We start from the raw sequence: 12,801 nt of genomic DNA, 5'->3' as shown, positions 1-12,801 counted from the left end.
ACAGCAGAATTGGCATTCAAACCCAGGTTCTTTGACTCTAACTAAATTAAGGGTTCTTTCCATTACATCATACTATCTTAATTAACTTTAGGCTAGTCATCTCACTGTTCCTTTCCCACAAAAAACATAATTATCACTTCAGTGTTCCCTTATTTCATATGCCTTCCTTTCTTTCCTCCTATTCAAAAAATTTATGCATCTTTGAAAACCTAACCTCAAGTCCCATAACCCCAGAATCCGTTTCCCAATTCACTGACTCTTAGTACAATTGTTACACGAGTCTCAACTTCCCAGTTAGGTTATCATTCCTTGAAGTCAGACACCAAGCCAGATATTATCTTCTTTCATAGTACCTAGCTCAGGATTAATCACATAGTGATTACTTATTTAGTGAGTACTAAATATAAATGGTTATTATACTATTTTTCTCATCATTAGAAAGGAATAATTCTTAATTAAAATATTTATATACTTTATCCATTATAGTATTTGATGCTATATTTTATTCACGCCAAAGTTGTTTGATGTAGACATTAATTTACTTGAAAATCCATTTAATATTTTTAACACCCATTTATATATATGTGTATATATATATATGTATATATATATGTGTGTGTGTGTATATAAGTTCTACAACATTGGTTTTTTTCATCTTGTGTCATCTTTTGCCAATTGCTAGGTATGAAGTGAAACCTCAGAATTGTTCTGATTTGAATTTCTCTTAATAGAGATAAATGCTTTTGAATGATAATAATATGACTATCCTGCCAATATCTCATTCATTTCTGTGAGGTTGGAGAAAAGAATTTATTAAATAGAGCAGGATTTTCTTTTACCCCTTTGCTCTTTTCATGTAATTCATGCAGTTTCTTCCTATTTTCCTTGATATTTTACATCTCAAAATAGGGTCAAGGAGAAGAGTATTATGTTGAAGTGAAAACTAGGTTTGGTGACACCCTTAACCACAGAAACATTTTTAGAGCAAACTCATGGATCTCATGACTCTACGCTAACAAAAAATTATGCCAATGTACATGCAAATTTTTGATGTTAACAGATGGCTGTTCAGGAAGAAAAGCTGATAATTAAAATGATGGAGGAAAGGTTCCATTTCTGCTAGTATTTCTTAAAAAATATTCACATTAGGGCTTAATGAAGACTCATCTATTTCTTCAAGAGGGGGCAATTTCAAGGGTCCAAACTTTTCCTGCCACGTGTGAGATCTCAGATCTGGATAAGTGTCCAAAATTGTTTTCTAGAAAGAAAAAAAAAATCAGTTAGTGATTTAATATCTTGCTATCTTTTGAAGTTAGAGTTCCTAGATTTCTGTATAAAAACTTCTGAATCCTATAACTTGGTTGCCTTATTAGATTTATGATAGGATCCAGATTATGGATCAAAACAATAACCTATACTTTCCAAATAGCAAGGAATTTCCATTCAGTAAAGAAAAGCAGTAAGGTAGAGTGGAAGGAGAATTGGAGTAGGAGTCATTAAACCTGAGTTCGAGCCCTAGTTATGCCAACTATGTAACCTTAAGACAATAATTTTCATTTCTCTGAGTCTCCATTATTATACTTATTTTTTAAAAGGGAGAGAGGACAGGGATTGGGATAGGAGAATAATGCCTTCATGTTCCTTACCTTATAGGTCTGTTGAATTACTGATCAGATGAAAAAAAAATAGTGATTTTAAACTGTTAAAAACTATACAAATGTAAGGTATTATATTTCAGGTACCCCAAATGGTACCTTGTACATAGTAGTTCCTCAGTCAGTGTTGGTTGAGTGACTGACTGAATGAGAATAATATAACTCCTCTTAGGTAAACTTGGCATTGGAATTGTGAATTTATCAAGATGGCAAAAAACTCATTTTAAAAAAAATTAATTTGAAATCCTGCAGTTAAGGAATCTTCAGGTCATCCTTCATATAACCATAGGATTTCAGAGTTGGAAAGGACGTCAGTGGCAACTGAGTCTAAAACTTACCCTCTTCCAACAGACCTGATAAATGGTCATCCAGCCTGTGCCTGAAGTCCTCCAATAAAGGGAAACCAATTACCTCTTCAGGCAGACCAGTATACCTTGGAACAAGTCTGCCGAAATCTGCATTTTTGAACTTGTATCCATTACTCATTGTTTTTTCCTTCTGTAGCCAAATTGAATGCACTGCAGACTAGGATCTATTAAACACAGTAAACCAGTGGTCCCCAGACTTTGTGTAACATCAGAAAAAAATTTTGGAATATGCATCCCCTAGCATTATGTATATTTGCTTATTTATAAAATGTAACATAGATTTACCGTAGTACTATGTACTAATAATTATGTAAATTATGAAACATATAAAAATAGAAATAAAAATGATGAGATGAAGATAAAGTAATATTTGATTCTAGAACTCAATAGAGAGCTACTGGGGTTTATTAAGTAGCAAAATGAAATGGTCAGACCTCTGCTTTAGGAAAATCACTTTGGAAGCTGAGTCGAGGATGAAGCTGAGTGGGCAAGGAAGTGGGCAGGAAGACCACTTGGGAAGCTATGACAATAGTCTAGTTGAGAGAAGAGTCAGGCCTAAATGAGAGTGGTGGCTGTGGGAACAGGAAGCAGGGGACAGATGTGAGAGATACAGAAGGAGAATGGCAAGATCTGGTAACTACCTGTTTATGTGAATGGGGGATGAGGGAAAGTGAGAAGGAGAGTGGGATAGAAGCCTAGGGAATTGGAATGATGGCAGTGACCTTGATAGTAACAGTGAAATCTGGAATATGGACAGGGAAAGAAAGTCAATGCAATAAGATGTGGCATCGATTATCACTCTCTTAAGTATGCCTGCATGTTGTAGGTAACTCACTTATGTCCTATTCCAAACAAAAAGAGAGGAGGTGGTGTTCTTACTTGCCAGTCACTATCCCCAAGGGCAGAGGTCACTCCCCAAGAAGTACCTGCTGAAGTCACCAGGTGATCTGGGGACAGGGAGTGGAGAATGTTCCCAGTAGAAACTGTGCAGCTCCTGGGGGTAGCAGTTAGTTTAATTTACAGCTGCTCTGAGGGACTGATACTTGGTGTAGATGGGCAAGGTAAGACATTTACACAGCAGAAGGAGGGTACCCAGTAGAGAAGTCTTGGGGGATAAGGGTAGGTATGGTTATGTTAGATGTGATTTGGCTTCCTAACCTCTGATTGGTTGATCACACAGACAGTGGAGACAGGTCGAGTGCACCTTGATTCCCACCTCCATCAGCCATGGTCCTTGACTTTAATGACCACTGTTCTAAACAGTGAACATTAAAATGAACAGTGAGTAAAGAACGGGGAGCAAGGTAAAGAAGCTTGCTAAGAGCATCCTCAAACAAGGGGGGGAAATTCCTGTTGGTTGGTAAGTGTGGCTTATGGGAAGATAGGACTCTATAATAATGGAAGAGCAATCTCAGATTTGGGGGAAAGTACAGTAAAAATGATGAAAAGAAAAACTGAATGTTGATGTGATGAGCAATATAAATCTCAGCTGACAGAATGCTACAAACTTAGGGAGCCATTCAGCCTACCCCAAAGCAGGTCACCATCTCCATTCCTTCCTACAATGAGTTTTCTACTCTGTCTTCTGGGGATTATGGGCACTATGAAAAAAAAAAACAAAACCTTATGTTTGTTTGAATCTAAGTTTAGAATATAAAAGAGAAAAGGGAAATGTAACTGGCCCTTTAAAAATTGTCAGTGTTCTTTTATTTGAAGTCACAGTCAGAGGAATGCGAATAGATCAGTGCAGATTTTCTGAACTGCATCCGGCAAGGAAAGGGGTGGGGGTGGGGGACCTGTATCTGAGCTAAAAAAAAAGTATTAAGGAGACTAATTGATCTTTTACAGATTATAGGTAAACTCAGGTAAAGGGCTGAGTACTGATGGGATAAACCTGGATCATCCTGTAATTTAGTTAATATCAACTAAAATGAAAAGTTCAGATGAAATTGGTCAGCATATCATAGACATTTCCTTGATATTTGTAACTTTACTCTAGTTGGTATTTCTTAGTGATCAATTTAGGGTTTGTTTGTTTGTTTTTTTAATCCAGTCCTGTGACTTTATCAGTGGATGAAGAAAACTTTATCCCCAATGAAGACTAGAAGCTTTTAAAATATATAGTCTGAAAGATTTGCTTGAGGGTACTGAGAGATTAAATGATTTGTTCAGGGTCATAACAGCCACTGAGAGTCAAAGGCAAGAGCTGAAGTCTGGAGTTTTCTTGACTAGAAGGCTGGTCCACTCTCCTCTCTGCCTTTAGACTATTAGTCATAATTAGTTACTTTCTAATTTATTTATAATTAAATGAATAAATGCTCCGAAGTAAGAGTTTTTAGTGGGATACTTTTGCAGCTCAGTTCTAGGTCCCTGGAAAAGTCTGGATACCTCCCCTGTACTATCAATATTTGGGACCTCTGGCCAGATATTGGTGACCACCACCTCAGGTAAGGCAACAGTCATGAAGGGAAAGAATAGTAACTCTTAAGAGGACTGACTTTCCTGACATGCAAATTGTTTTTTGTAAGTGTCTTGTAAGTTTGTTGCTGAACAAATATTTGATACATAAATATTCAGCTTCCTTTTCTGTTATCTTCCTCATTAGACTAAGTTCCTTGAGTTGCTCGTCAAATTTGCTAGAAAACCTATAAAACATCTATAAAACCAGGGATATATCTGCATGTAAATAATGATGATGATGATGATGATAATGAGAATAACTAGTGTTTCTATAGTGCCTCCTGTATGCCAAACACTGTGCTAAGCTCTTTACAGATATTACCTCATTTGATTCTTACAACAACCCCGGGAAGAAGGTGCTATTGTTATCCCCATTTTTTGGATGAGGAAACTGAGATAATAGAAATTAACTGACTTGCCCAAGGCTGCACAGCTAGTAAGTGTCTGAGGCCAGACTGTAATTCAGATTTTCTGAAGAGCATGCCCACAGCTCTACTGCACCATCTAGCAACACTGAGTTGCTAAAATATTAAAAAAGATGAAATTTGCCACCTTGATGAATTTTCATACTGATGATGAAAACCAGCAGACAACTGAATAAATGTTCAGCCTCTGTGACAGAATAACGATGCAATAAACAACACATGAGATGTAATAAGCAAAGAATCATACAGAATCAGGGCAACAGAAACATTCTACTTGGGTTTAATCTAGACCAAGGCAATTCAAGTAAATGAAAAAAAAAACACTTCTGGGAGAAGAAACAAAATTTAAAGTGACTAGCTCTGTTACCTATATGAAAGAAATCACATACCTAATTCCAAAAGTCAGTGTACCTCTGCAATCTTAATTTATAGATATAAGAATAATATATGATCAAAGAAAGGGATCCAATATTTCCATTTTGCTTCAATCCCCAAAATAGTTTTGTTCAGGGAATCTTGAGCTCTGAGAAGCTGAGACACCCCACGCCTAAAATGTAAAGACACTAACTGAAAGAAATAAATCAGAGTAAAACAAATAACTTTTCCATCTGAAGTAAAGCTCATCATAAATAGAAAAGCATCTATGATCTCTTGTTATTAGGTGCTACAAAAGTTCTAATAAGATACAGACATGAAGTCAAGGAAACACCAACTATTTTCAATGAAACCTTCAGAAAAGGTCCTACTTATTCAAGAGTACATTTTAAACTAAAGAGTCATATCAAGAACATTGCGGTGCAATGTAAACAATGCTGGATGTGGGTTTAGATTTAGAGGACCTGTTTTGAATCCCAGCTCTCTTACTTACTCTGTGACCTTAGGGAAATCAATTTAACCATCTGGCCTTTACTTTCCTCTTCTGTAAAATTTGAGGACTGGACCAGCTGACTGGTTTCTTTCAGTTCTCAATTTCTGATTTTATGAAATGTAAGGTAAAGTTATACAAAGTAGTATGACTTTTGTTTTTACTTTCCCTAGATGAGGCTCCAACACCAATACCACTAAAATAAGTTATATATTAAATTTTCCTTGCAAAATCCAAGGGGATTAAATATAGTAACATCTGCAAATTAAAAAGAGGGGAAAAGGATGTTGAATACTTCAAGAAAAACTCCTTTATTCTTAAACACATAAAATCAATGACATGTAATAAGCACTGAGTTTGCTGTTGGGCCATAAAGTTGTTGCTGAAACTAGTGAAGGTAACTCACTTTTTGATACTCTTCATGTTTTTTCTGGAATTGAATTTCCTCTGCCTTCAATTTCTGTGCTATTTCTAGTTCCAAAAGGTTTTCCATTCTTTCTTCACTCAGCTGAAGCTTTTCTAGCATTCTCTATTGTTGGAAAAAGTCAAATACCAGAAATTGAACAATTAGATTATCAGTTAATAAAAGTCTGTGGCCTGGATGGGAATGAAAAGGCCCTGGGGGGGGGGGGTTAGGTGAGGAGGGAGGAGGGAGTCATATCCCAACAAAGAACTCTGAGCTTATGACTCTAAGATCTTTGCTGTCCTCAAGGTGGGTGACACCCCATTAACCCTAAGGTTTCTGAAATCAGATGCTTAGTCTCTCAACTTATATTGCAAATCCCTGACTTCAGGAATTTCTGCAACAAAAGTACCTTTGACAGTTGAGTTGAGACTAAGAAATTAACTCTATCCTGAAGCTGCCCTGCCGACAGTCCCTCTGAGATTAAACCCAGGTGCTGTGAAACGGGGTATAGAAAGGAGATCTGGGCATTCCTAGGACCCTTCTATAGATGCAGTTACTCCAGGGCATCCTGAAAATCAATAGTGAAATGGATATCCCATCTATACATACCTGGTGACTTGCATACATTTGTCTCCTATATTCATAAATCCAAATTGCCAGGTACTCTATTGGATCTGATGGGCGATGCTGAACCAATTTAGCAAGGCCCTGAACTAAACATGTTCCCAAGCACTTTTTCAGGTACTCTGATTCCAAAGACATTTCCTGTAAAAACACCAGTGTAGAGAGGCATATTGTTTCAATCACAGACCAAATTTTTAAATGGAGACATTCTAAGCATCCATAGGTTTATGATAGACTACTTGCTAACACCAGACCTTCTTAGATTGTTAACCTCATTCCTATCTCCATTTTAAAAAATTGCATAAATGTTGGCAGCCATGAGTATACTTAAATATTCTGAATATATTTTTCCCTAAGCACCCATAGATTTGCCATAGAGTACTTGCTAACACCAGACCTTCTTAGATTCTTAACCTCATTCCTATCTCCATATTTTAAAAAATTACATAAATGTTGGCACCAATGAGTATACTCAAATACTCTGAATATATTCTCCCTCCCCTCCCCCAAGTTGGAGTGATCTAAAGTTTGGAGTAATGGAACTTTGATAAAGTCATCAAAACTGAAAGAACTTTCTATTTATTCAATGTAAGAAGACAGTTTGGGCTTCCAGCAGAACCACCTTACCAACAGACTTTTACCCTTAGGTGGGGAGAGTATCTCTGAGCAAGCAGACAGTTTCCAGTATGGGTTCTGTTCTCATCTGATTAGTTATGGTATTGTGATGTAGGTGCCTACTGCCCCATGTCATAAATGCTTTACTCATTGGAAAGAATCTCAGATTGTTTCACAGATGGAATGCTGAAGGGCCATTAGACAGTAACATCTTTAGGCTAGTACCCAGTGATAGTAAGAAAAAGGAGCCTGAGGAGTGGGGAGTCTGAGGACCTGTGTTAAAAAAAAAAAATCTGGTTCTTATTTATGATTTGCATGACCTTGAGCATATGAGTTATTGTCTCCAGGCCTTGCTTTCCTTCTCTGTAGAATGAAGGATTTCTACTTTGGGAACCACTGAGGTTCCTTACAGCTCCCAATCTCAATATAAATATAAATACTAAATGTTCGTGGTTTAATAAATGCTTGTTGACTGATTTCTCTCAGCCAGAGACATGTGGATTCAGAGGAAAACCAGTAAATCTTGTCCATTTACTGGGCCCTCCCACTCCATGGTACATCTCAGGAATTTGGTAACTCCCAGTGAGGTCAGCTGTATTCCCTGGTTGATTTTATTCCCTGTGGGTCATAGATCCCTCTGTCTTCCCCATGACCAGCCACGGTACACAATAGAGTACTGGATCTCGCATCAGACTCGAATCCTAGTTCTGTCATTCAATTCCATTCAATAAACATCTGTTAAGTGCTTACTCTTTTTTAAGCACGGTACTAAGCACTGTGACCTTAGACAGTCACTTAACTTCTCTGGGCCTTCATTTTCTCATTTATGAAATGTTAAAATTGGGCATTGGATTGGACTAAACTCTGTAGGAGTCAGCTACAAATCCTTTGATTTCTGTGAGCTAAGTCCGGTTCACAGACTACTCCATGTTCTTTTATTTCTTCAGTCTCCCAGTTTCCTCAGGGAATTAAAAACACCCGCGCGCGCACACACACACACACTCAACCCTGAGACCTCAAAGCATCCACTAAGTCAACAAGCTTTTATTAAGGGTTTACTCCATGCGAATTTCTGAGTTATGCTTTGGGGATACAAAGAAAGGCAAAAAGACATCCTCAGGGAACTGAGATGTGCCACGAAGTGGGAGGGTACAGGGAATGGGCATGACTCTTATTGGTTTGTCTCTGAATCCGGATGTTCCTGAGAGAAATCTTTCTTTTCCCATGGAAAAAAAATTTAAATAGCCAGGTGGTTAGTAGATACTCATCTAAGGTAGGTGCTGCCCACGTCTGGATTGTCTAACTGCTTTTGGACAAGCCATGTGGCCACACACTCCTCGCATGGACACCCCCCCCCCCCCATACGTCTTTCAGTAAAGATGCATAACCACGTGTGTTTTAATAAACATACTTTAAGCCCCATCACTGTGGGTCTTCTGCACTATAGTGTCCCTTAAGGGGTCACCTCATGCGCCCTTGGTGAGAGGTCGCCTGCTTCCTAGGCCCTCAGGGTTTCTTTAATTCTTCGGACATTCAAAGGAGAGCACTGCACAAAGGTAGTCCCATCACACTCCAAAGTTAGTTCTCTCCATCCCCATGATCCAGAGCAACCCCGGAAAACTAGGGAGGCTCAAACAGAGAGGATATCTTCAACAGCTGGAGGATGCATCCAGCATTTGCCCGATCTCTGAGCACCCTCCTCCCCGTCCCTCTCTTTATTCTTTCGGGGTCCAGGCACGCGACACTCATGCGACACCCCCTGGCTCCCTAGAGAACCTTGCACTCTGCAGGAAACCTCTTCACTCTTCACTGCTCCCCCGTACTTACTCCAGCTTCCCCTTTCCCTCCCTCCTCCCTCCTCCCTCCTCCCTCCTCCCCCGCCCCATCCCTGCCGCAATGCGCACGCGCCAGGCCACGGTTACCTAGCAAAGGAAGAGACGCGGCCTCTGCCAGAGTGACTGCAGGTTGGGGACGCTGACCCCAGCTTCCGCGGTGAGCTGAGAGGAGCGGGCGTTCGGGGTGCTGCAGCCTTTGTCGGTCTCAGGGTTGTCCTCGTCGCCGGGGTCAGGGAGAGTGTGTGGTGGCGGCGGCGGTGATAGTGCACCTCCGAGCTCTTGGCTGGGCATGGGCATGGAGGTGGAGGCACGCGTGGAGGGGCCGGCAGGCTCGCCCTAGCCTCGGGACCCCTCTGGGGAGGGGCGGGCTGGGGTCTGGGAGGGCAGCTTTCCAATCCCAGCCTGAGTGAGCTAGGGCAAGGATCTTAACCTTCGTCATCTGTACCTATATCTAAAGAGAAAGGGTTGAACTAAGGGTACTCTTTGACCTTTTATCTTTTGGTTACCACTCTCTTCCTTACTACCCTCCTCCTCCTCCTCCTCCTCCTCTCTTTGCCTCTCTCTCCCCTCCCTCTTTCCAACGCCCACCTTCTTTGTTTCTGCTATCCCCTTCCTCCTTCCTCCCCTTCCTTTCCTCTTTCTTACTTTCTCATCTTTCCTTTCAATCCTTCCTTTCTGCCACCTCTCTTTCCAACTCTCATCTCCCTCCTTCCCCTTTTCTATCTTTGCTTTCTCCTCTCACTCTTTCCCTTCCATCTTCTCCCTCCTATTCTTCCCTACTCCCCACCTCCTTTCCTCCAAAGTCCCTCCTCCCATCCCATACATACTACCTTCCTCTGCCCCCTCCCCTTTCCTCTGCAGCTCCCTTCTTCCTCCAATGATCCTTCCTTCTTCTGCCACACTCCTTCCTTTCTCCCCTTCACACTCTTATTCTCCCCTCTCCCTTTTTCCTTTTCCCCCTCATTTCTTCATTCCTCCCTCCTTCCCCTCTCCCTTTTCCCTCGTTTCCCCTCTGCTTCCTTCTTTGCCCTTTTCCCTCCATCTTCCTCTTTCTCCTTTTTTGAATACTGCCCCCCTCCTCACAAGGGCCACATTGAAGTTAGTGGGCCAGAAAGGGTGTCTCATCTTTATCCAGAGCCTCCTAGAGCTGAAAAGAAACTCAGAGGTAATTTATCCCCCCCCCCATTTTACTGACTAGGAAGCTGAGACACAGATAACAGTTCAATTTGGCAAAGATTTATTGAGCACCTCCTACATGGAGAGCACTATTTTAGGCCTGTGGATTCAAGGATGAAAAGGAATATAGACATAGGATTACTACAGCTTGTAAGGAGCTTACAGATAACTAAGCTAATGTCTTTATTTTACACCTGAAGAGTTGGAGGGAAATGCAGGGGAGATGATCTTGGTCACCCAAGTCTCCTGACAAGGATTTGAACCTCTTTCTCTAACTCCTAATAGACTAATACTTTCTCATTCTCTCTCATCAGCTTTCAGGAAAACCTGTATTCTAATAGAATTGATTAGATTGTGGTATGAGAAAGGAGGTAGAGCTCCTGGTCCAAAAGGAAAAGAAAGATTTGAACTGGTCAAGATGAAGAGGGAGTTCATTTCAGGCATATGTGATTGGGCATGGAGGCTGGAGAAGGAGAGATGAGAATAAAGAACCAATGGTCCAGTTTGACTGGAACGTAGAATCTCCAAAGGGAATAGTGTGAAATCCACCTGGAAATGTAGGCTGGAGGTGTTGGGACTTCTTCCAGGTCACACAGCAAGACTCAATTCATTGTTCTTTCTGTACCAATGATGCTTCCCAGGGAACATTAAAGATGGTTGGTAATTGATGGTTGATGTTTCCCTGGAAGTGCTGAGAAGACAGATGTACTTGGAGATGTGCTAGTATTTACTGCATATGTACTTAAGGAGAAGGAGGAAGCTGAGGTGAGGGCTACTTGAGATCCAGGTTCTTTGATGCTATAGTGTTTATTATACTTCTTTTGTGAATTATCCTAGCCTTTGGATCACCATGTCTCATAAAATTTAATTGTGGTACCTAATATTTTGGACAGTAATTATTTAAGGGTAAAACATGAATAATGTGATAGTGCATTAGGATTTTCATTGGGCCTGCAAGGTATGCTCAAGGTTTCATCTCCTCTTTAGGACAGGAAATATTGATTGCTAAATGAATTGGACACTCCTTCCTGACTGTGCCACCTCCCTGGAATGAATAGCTGAGCTTTAGAACAGTTGCACTGCCCTGAGGTGTTTTTAGAGGGGTGGCCTCAGCAAGGGAGGATTTGAAGTATATGTGGAATTCCTCATTATTTCTCTCTTAATTCTTCTAAGAGGCTCATCACGTCTCAGTTGTCCTCTGCTTTAGTATTCCATCCCCTCCTGGAAAAAAAGAAAGTTTTGCACTTCAGTGAACAAACAAAAAAATCCCCAAACAAAAACCAGGCAACAACAAAAACCTAAATCCTTTAAAACATTAACTGCAACTTCCTTATTTGACCTGATTATTTTTGTTCTTGTTCAGTTGTTTCAGTTCACTTATAACTTTTTGTTACCCAATTTGGAGTTTTCTTGGCAAAGACACTACAGTGGTTTGCTATTTCCTTCTTTTTTTTAATTTTTAAATTTTTTTAAAAAATTTATTAATTTTTGTATTTTTAATTTTCAACATTCACTTCTACAAGATTCTGAGTTCCAAATTTTCTCCCCATCTCATCCCTCCCCCTACTCCAAGTTGGCATGCCTTCTGAATACCCCTTCCCCTAATCTGACCTCCCTTCTATCTCTCCCCTCCCCTTCTCTTATCCCCTTCCCCTTCAATTTTCCTGTAGGTCAAGATAGATTTCTATATCCCATTTCCTGTATATCTTATTTCCCAGTTGCATGTGAAAACAACATTTTTTTAACATTTGTTTTTAAAACTTTGGGTTCCAAATTTTCTCCCTTCCTCCCTCCCCATCCATTCTCATTGAGAAGGCAAGCAACTTGATATGGGTTATACATGTGTAGTCATGCAAAACACTTCCATAGTAGTCATGTTGTAAAAAACTAAGTATATTTCCCTTAATCCTATCCTGCCCCCCATTTATTCTATTCTCTCTTTTGACCCTGTCCCTCCTTAGAAGTGTTTGCTTCTGATTACCCCTTCCCCCATTCTGCCCCCCTCTATTCTCCCCCTGCCCTCTTGTCCCCTCCCCCCCCATTTTCCTGTAGGGTAAGATAAATTTCCATACCCAATTGAGTGTGTATGTTATTCCCTCCTTAAGCCGAATTCAATGAGAGTAAGATTCACTCATTCCCTCTCATCTTCTCCCACTTCCCCTCCACTGTAAAAGCCTTTTTTGGTCTATTTTATGTGAGATAATGTACGCCATTCTACCTCTCCCTTTCTTCTTCTCCCAGTATAATCCACTCTCATGCCTTAATTTTATTCTCCAGATATGACCCTTTCATCTTCAACTCACCCTATGCCCTCTATCTAACTATCTATCTATCTATCTATCTATCTATCTATCTATCTATCTATCTATCTA

General features: G+C 40.1%; 1 protein-coding gene across 6 annotated transcripts in view; it reads left to right on the top strand.

The window, feature by feature from the left end:
- The first annotated feature begins 9,316 nt into the window (after window positions 1–9,316).
- Window positions 9,317–12,801, top strand: part of DYDC1 (DPY30 domain containing 1) — a 27,038-nt gene continuing 23,553 nt past the window's right edge. For 5 of the 6 annotated variants that reach the window (XM_027860795.1, XM_027860810.1, XM_027860804.1 and 2 more), the window contains exon 1: window positions 9,317–9,410. The gene's annotated coding sequence lies outside the window, so the exon portion shown is untranslated. Of the gene's footprint in view, window positions 9,411–10,254; window positions 10,419–12,801 lie in introns of those variants that run through there. The other variant, XM_027860801.1, reaches the window with a different exon arrangement.

Source organism: Vombatus ursinus, unplaced genomic scaffold, assembly GCF_900497805.2.
Source record: "Vombatus ursinus unplaced genomic scaffold, bare-nosed wombat genome assembly UNPS02000749.1, whole genome shotgun sequence".
In the NCBI taxonomy this organism is placed as follows: Eukaryota; Metazoa; Chordata; class Mammalia; order Diprotodontia; family Vombatidae; genus Vombatus; species Vombatus ursinus.
Note: the sequence above shows the minus strand (reverse complement) of the source record. Positions and strands in the feature narration are given on the sequence as shown.